This window comes from Teleopsis dalmanni, chromosome 1 (genome assembly GCF_002237135.1).
Source record: "Teleopsis dalmanni isolate 2A chromosome 1, ASM223713v2, whole genome shotgun sequence".
NCBI lineage: Eukaryota > Metazoa > Arthropoda > Insecta > Diptera > Diopsidae > Teleopsis > Teleopsis dalmanni.
The window spans coordinates 196,615,077-196,623,517 of NC_051846.1; positions in this window are offsets into that span (position 1 = coordinate 196,615,077).

Below are 8,441 nucleotides of genomic sequence, written 5' to 3' on the forward strand. Positions count from 1 at the left end.
CGCGAATTCTCAGTTGTGACTTGACTGTTGTTGCGGTGAACCTGTATTGTGTGTTATAAAGAGGTATTGTGGTATAAAATTGGGCGACTAACATTTGTTTCTTAAATATATTTTGTTCTTAACAAAATATAAAATACATAACCAAATTGTATCTGTTCTATGGTGAAATTAAGCTTTTGCATTTATTGTGCATTTACACTGACAAATAGTTTCTTAATAATATAAATATTTATATATTTTCTTAAAATTAAATTAATTTTCATTTCTCTTGTAATGAATTACTCTCTCGTACAGGGTGTGGGAAATAAACATATGTAAATGTACCGATTTATATTAGCATAGCATATTATTTTTATCAATGCTATATTGAAAAAAGTGAATTAATATTTTCATAAGTGAAGAAAATTTATATTAAATTAAATAAAATAAATTTAATTTAAATTAATTAAATAAAATTAAATATTTTAATTAGATTAAATGCAGTATTAAATTGCAAAAGAAGATTGTTAAAGTTTGTGTGATGTTTGTACATTGACTCTGAGGTGGATAGTAAATATTACATTTATTCTATTCCATACAAAGATGAGGTTTACTTACTATGGCATCTAACAAAATTGGTTAGGTTATACCGGTGATCCCTAGTGGCCCATTGTGAAAACTTAGGTTAATTAAGTAAAATATTCACTTTGTTTTTCCAAAGTTCAAATACACGTTATAAAGCAACCTTATTTTATTTGCCTATTTGAATAAATCAAATTGATAAAATTTTTGATCGTGATAACTCTTTTCAAATAGGTTATCAAAAATTAAACTTAATGAAATAAATTTAATGAATCGAAAATCGGTTAAGATCTGATTTGATCGATTAACTTTTAAATAACAAAATATTTGTGGTGTTCACATTCTCGAATAACATGATAACAGTATACATAGTTAGATATTTTGTTGTTGCCGTTTTCCACTGTTACTATGTTATGTTAGAGATCATAAAAACCACTTTAACTAAAAAATTTAGTGAAACTGCTCTATACCGAACACCGTCTAAAACAACAATTATGTTCGGTTAGAAAAACCGTCCGTTTGAAAAAGAGTAAAGTATTTGAAAAATGAAAATTAAGGAGATGGTCATTTATGAAAACAAACGTTTAATAGAGTTCTTACTTTATTTACAAATAAATAAATACCTGTATTTAATATGAAGTGATTTTAGTAAAAATTGAAACATTTAACTTATATCATTTACAATCCTCATATATCAAATTTTGAGTAAATACTTCTTTAAAAATTTAAACAAAATTACTTTTAATTATTTAGTTTATATAATAGATTTAGTTACCCGATTTTAGTCGTCTAAACAAATGTTCAAACCCCGTTCCTAGCCTGTATATGAAAAATTGTATATGTTTATCTTAAGAACAGTGGAGTTAGTTTGCTTTAAAATAGATAGAGAATTATCTTAAATGAATATTCGCAGAAGATTTACCTTATCATGTATTATATATATAAAATAAAAAATTGTGCTTACAAATGACTTCTACAAACTTATTTCTTTCTTATTAATGTGTGACCCTGTGCGATTTGTTTGGTACGTACGCTCTCATCAGAAAAGTTTTTCCTTTAGTTATAAACAATATCAAAACAAGTTCACACTGTAAACCCTATATAAGGTATTTTCGACAACAAGACAATTATGTAAACATATATATATATATATAGATTATTTATTTGTAATTGCTGCAACGTGAAAAAGTAAATTTTGCAATGTTCCTTTATTTTATCAACGGTTGTAATAAAAATTATTTTTCTCACTTTCTTATTTGTCGAATGCAATATGATAAAATATTATAAAAAATATTTTTATCTGTAGTATGCTTTATTTAAATAAAATTTCTATATTTCAATAAATTGCGTATAACATTATTTTGATAAATTTTTATAAATTGTTCCAAGATAAATTTTAGAAAAATGTGAAAAACCATTAAGTTAAAAATTCGAATCAAGCCTCTTGTATCTTAGTAAGTACAGCAAATCTTATTTTTTTATTAACGTTCTTTGTGAAAAGAAATTATTTGAATTGTATTCACTTTTTCTATTCTCAACTTAAATAAATTATTTTTTGCAATTAACTTCTTAATCTTATCTTATATTTTCTACATTTTATTTGTTTTAATCTAATGAAACATTACTTAATATTTATCAGATTTTAATGAAAATTACTTAAATCATTACAATTATTTTTTATTTTGTTTGTTATGGGTGTAATCATGTTTTTAATCAAATAATCTATCTTTTAGACTTGATTATATATTTATATTATGTAAATATATCTAAAGGTATTACTTACTTGCTGCTGTCCTTCTCTACTAGTGGAGCATAGGGCCTTAACAGGTGTAAACAATTGATAAGATTTATTTGCAATTAGAATAAATATATTCGAGTGAAATATTAGCGTATACCTCATTCGAACACATTCGCATCATATAGATGTCCATGCGACTATTAAAAAGTTGAGAAATTATCGTTTATTTAAAACAAATCTTTGAAAATCTCAACGGTGAATGTACTATATTAATATATATTTTGTAAAAGAGAATATTCTGTTTCATATTGTGACATGCAAAAAAAAAGAAAATCAAATTTTTACTTTAACTCCCAGTTATATTGTGTGACAGGAAGTTCTTTTCTGCAGGAAAGAGTTTCTAAAAATTGTAAACATTCGTGTTTATATTAGATATCTATTGGATTCAGTAATTTCCGATACTGTTCACGTGCTTATATAGACGCTTATTTAAGAATGTGTTCCGAAAACTAGTCAAAATGCATTAAAAAAAAGATCGCTGTTGAAGTTAAAAGCTCTTAAATCTCTTTAACATTATATTAAAAATCAGAATTGTTTAACAGTATCTGCATCTTAATATTATATACTATATAGAATGGTACTATGAAATCTGATGAGAATTGTTTTTTTATTGTTACTATTTTGATAATGTGAGAGTTACAAGCCATAGAATAATCTATACAATGAGTGTTTTTACATATAAAAATGTATTATACGCTTTCAAATATTAAGTTTTAAGCATGTTTAAAGCATTATTGCAATAAATATGTCTTAATATGACATATGTAGGGTGTATATTATTAGCTTAAAGCTTCAGCTTCAAAGCGTTCCTATTGTGTTGGTTGATCGATTTTCAAATGCGTTATGGTTTGAGTGCGAGTATCTCAAACAAAAGCTGCATCAACAACATTTATGACCTCTTAGATTATTTAATTTATTCTGAACAATAATCAATATAACAATAAACGTAAATATCAGAGCAACTGTAAATTTCAAGAGTTCATTAACAAATCAAAATCACTTACAATAAATACTCAAGCAGGGTTTGATTTTCATTAGTCAGAGTCCGAGTAGCGTTTGGGTTCGTTCACTTTCGTATTTCCCAAAGTCTCCAGTTGTATCCGCGGTAAAAAAAATGTTGAAACGAGGCTTTATTTTAAGATGTTTAATTATTTTTAACTTTCACGTAAACATTTTTATATATGGACAAAATTCGACTGCATCCAACCAAAGTAAAGTATGTATGTACTGTACTAAACGAGAGTTAAATGTGTTTTTGGTTATTAAAAATGGATATAAAAGTCGTTAACAATATATATTTTTTTAAAATATAACTTATTATTAATTAAAAATTTCAGCACATTAATTCTAGTACATAAATTAATATTGACCACAGCTTGATTTCATTCATAACATAATAATAATTACAGATCAATTTTAAATTTATATTAATGGTTTGGCTAAATATCGATTATAAAACTATTTATTATTTTTAATAAATATAGGTATATATTTATTATAAAATTTGCCATAGATGTCATCAGTCTTGCCAATATTTAAAACCAGGGAAACATTTTGAACAGGTCTACTTAGCTATGACATAACTCTAAAACTGAAGTGGTAAGACTAAAAGTTCAATATTGTGCCAATGTTTATTACTTGCTGTGGTTGCCAAAGCTCTTTGCAGCTTTCAACTATTTACTACCGAAGTATCTTAATCTTTGTTCATTTGTGAGCAATATTATTTACAATCACATTAGCATGCAGACTTCAATACAATTTCGCGCAAATGTAGATAGTAATTGGCCGCATTATCTAAGATATCATAAAACTTTATTTATAGCTATAACATTATATAGTTATTATAACTTTGATTATTTCTTTTTAACCTGTATATTCTACTTTATGCATCTAAGTTGAATTCATATTTACCAGAAAATATTTACCAGATAAGTGAAAGATATTGTGATAGTGAAGGCGGGACGATAAAGGGAAATATTATCTAAACAGTACCTAAACAGATCATTTAAGTATGATATTGACAGTGCAAGTGAAGCAATAAAGTAAGAAATTATTACTCATATAAAAACTAAATCGTCCAAAGTATTTGTAGATTAAAATTATATGAAGTTAGCAATGCAATTACAGTAATGAAAATCTTCAACTCCTTTTTTGTCTCTCGCATTATAAAATGTGCCCTCGCCCCACAGCTCAACAATAACATTATTGTTACAATTTACTATAATTTAAATTTAATCAGTTTTAATGAGGTTAGCAGAATAATGTATTTCAGTCTATTGCCTATCAAGTCTTTCGAGGACGCTATTTAAGGTCGTGTGCGAGTTCGAGTAAATTGATGGTAAGTTGAGGGAAATAGTAAATTATGTCGGTATGGCAGCGAATGTTGTTATTTACCGGAATTTCGAGTAAGGTAAATTATATAAAAATTAGGTAAACTAGATGTTACCATTGTGAAAATTTTATAAGATGCTTAATAAATAAATAAATAAATAAATTTGAAAACTTTTCGCCAAAAATAATAAATAAGCGCTTTAAATAAATAACTAAATATTTACCTACATAAGTGCAGTGGAAAAAAAATCCTAGGAAACTTCAATTCACTTTACCTCAATTTACTCCAACTAGCACACGGCCGAAAATAGTAATAAAGAGGATAGGTAATATATGTATATAATCGATAAAAATCTCTCACTAAGTACATCATCATGGCATACCAGCAAATAATACCAGCAAAAAAATCTATGAATATTGTAATATGCAAATAAATACTAATTTTATTAATTGAGTTTCACTAACTTTGGATATCTTCAAGCGGAACATTTGATATAAAAATCATAAACGTAATCTCAAGTTCAAATTGTAGTAACAAATGCATGGATAATGTGGTTTGTTTTTATTTAGAACCAATTTAAAATTAAATTAAATTTACAGAAAAAGAGATGAAAAATAATAAATTAAAAAATAAATAATAATAAATAATATATATTTGATATATTACTAGTCTCGAAAATATTAAATAATATTTTTATTATAGAAAGTCAATTCAATATGACTATTCTCCAGACTATTCTCCAATTTAGATTTATGGACTGTCAGGCTTGAAATGCCAATAAAATACTTTATATTAGAAATAATAGTAAATATTTCATTGTTTAGTTGTCAACTTCATCAGTACTTATATATCACCAGTACTATTTTACTCTAAGAACTGAAATAATAATTTTTTTCCTAGAAATTATTGCTAATGAAGTTGTCAAATAAATTATATTACATATATTTACGTTTATTTCTAATTAAAAATGTTTTACTTACAACAGTTTAAGTCTGACAATCGATAAATCTTATTTGTTATATTAAATAATTTTTTATGTCGACGAACAATATAACAATAAATTTATTATACATTTAAGAATAATGTAGTGCATGGTTATTCATTTTATGGTTTTAAAACTAAATCTAATTAAAACAAACTTGGAGTTGCAATTTTACTGGAATTTGTATTTCAGTACATTCTTTCGACTTTGTCATTAGGTTTGTCATTGATTACTGTGTGTTGGACATGGAAACTTCAAGTATCACCTCAAAAAGATAACTCTTGTTGAGGAAGACACTTGCAGACTATATCTAGAAGAAAAGGCGACAGCGGTGCATATATTGTGCCAATGTCCAACAGTGGTAAACAGGAGGATGACAGTCTGGGACACCATTGGGTTGGTGATGATTTGGCAGGCAACCACAAGCCAAATGAGCAGCTTGCAATAACAAGAGATGTAGTTATGCGAATGGAGGCCACTCTCGCTTTAACTCAATAACGACATCTGAGAAGCGAAGGACGAAAAAGGACTCAAATCGTTTCATGGTCTACTTCGGCTAATCCTTCACTTCAAGGGGGCCATTGGCTGGGCGGTGCACTATTTCAACGTCCCACAATATATAATATATTGTCATTAGGTGTAAAAAGCCAAATTATTTAAATATTCTCCATAGATCTTTATTGGAACTTTTTGAGGTTATTTGCGATGAGTTGTTGGCACATAGCTGACAACAGCTTGATCATAATTTTTGATGACATATTGATACATAACTCGGTTATGACTTTATTTAGATAGAGTCGAGGTTTTAAAAAATCAGTGTTGGGTTTTGTCATTAGGTATGAAATACAATACTCAAATATACTTCACGGATTTTTACTTTATACCTTTGATGTAGTTTTAGTTAATTTTTTTGGCACATAGTTGGCAATAGCTCGGGTAAAACTTAATATATATTCGTTTTCAAGTTGTGGAGAGTTTTAGTTTCGTCCAAATAAATGGTTTTTTACGGAACTAATATATTCTATATAATGTATAATTACTATGATGGTTTTATAAATAAAATTATTATTTTTAATTTTATTGTTAATTTCAAACATTAAGTAAGTTATAAAGTTTGATGTAACTAGAAAAAGTAATTAACTAGTTCACATTCTAATATTGTTTTACAATTTTATGTGATATAATGCACATAATTATATTTGGTATTTATTTTATGAAAATGCACTTCCCTCTAAGCGCAATTTATCTGTATATAGTATTAACTAATTCTAATAATTTCATCTTTGCTAATTAATTTAACTGCATTGCAATATTCCCATTTGTTCATTTTTAATTAATTTATAAAAAAACGAAGCACTTTTTTTAAATATAGAATACTTTTCTAGTTAATTAAAGAAATACAAGTTAATTAAAGTAACAAAACTAAGTTCAGAATTCTATTGAACACAAAACTTGTTTGACGTACGTTTTCTATATTTAAATAAATTATTTATAATATATAATGTGTTACAAGATTGTTAATTGTATATTAAATTAATTTTTCTTTGTATAACATTATTTTCATACCACAAATATGCATTTACACGTATTAAGTATGCTAAATTGTTCGTAACAATATGAAAAATACATCATCGTAGACCCAAAAAATTATATAAAATATATACCTATATTCTTAATCAGCTCAATTGAAATTTATATGATTTTGGGACTTATTATTATTATTATTATATATTCATATTCGGTATTGGTGATTCGTTGACATAATGTGGTGATTCTTTGACATAATGTTGAAACTTGCAGACCTTATAGTAAATCCCGGAAAACTATCAACTATTAGATGGTTAGATTTTCTGTATTATAATTGACTAGTACTACGAATATTTCTAAAAAATTGACGTAAGCCTATATATGGACACTATTGAATTTTATATTCACCTCAGCATTTATATTGCTTTTTCAAAAAGGTCTGTTGCCGACTTTTTGAGGAAATTTATAACAAAAATCGTACCATTACGGTCTTTGGTTATCACAATATGAAGTTACGATCTTACGATCTAGACGCTTAGTATTGGAATTTTCTGACAATAAAATAGTTTATTTTTTAATTAATTTGCTCTCAAACAAATAATTTTTATTTTCCTTATTTATACTTCTTGATTCAAAGTTATCCACACAATATATAACAAATGCATAAATCCACAATATATAATAATCGACAAAAAATTATTAAAGTATTAATTTTTCTTAGATTGATATTTGATTGTTCTGATTCGTAGATCAATTTTTTGTGGAAAATTCGGTTCCTGTATTGTATAAGAGCCGGACATACTGTATAAGTATTTAAGACTGTTTCCTTGTTTTCCATAAATAGTGTACATTCGTTGGGGTCTAATAGTTTTAACCGCACACTAGGATTGCTTACAAATCTGTGGCCAATTATCAACGTAATTATTGTTTTAAGATCCGTTCTGTGCAGATTGTGTAGATATTTGCTTTTTACCTCAAAGTATTTTGGGACGTAGAACTTGATGCAGCGAGAACCTCCTGCGTTTGACCATTTATGGTTAACTTTACTTGTGAAGTTTAGCTAAGTTATTGTTCAGATTTTTGTTGTACTTTTTCAACAAATTACAAAATATTTTTAGTGTAATATCATAGAAAACTTGACTTAATATAATACATTGTTTTATATTTTTTAATTTAACTTATAGATGGCGTACAAAATTGAAGCTTTACCTAGCTCCTTTGCCGATTTGGGTGAAGGCCCA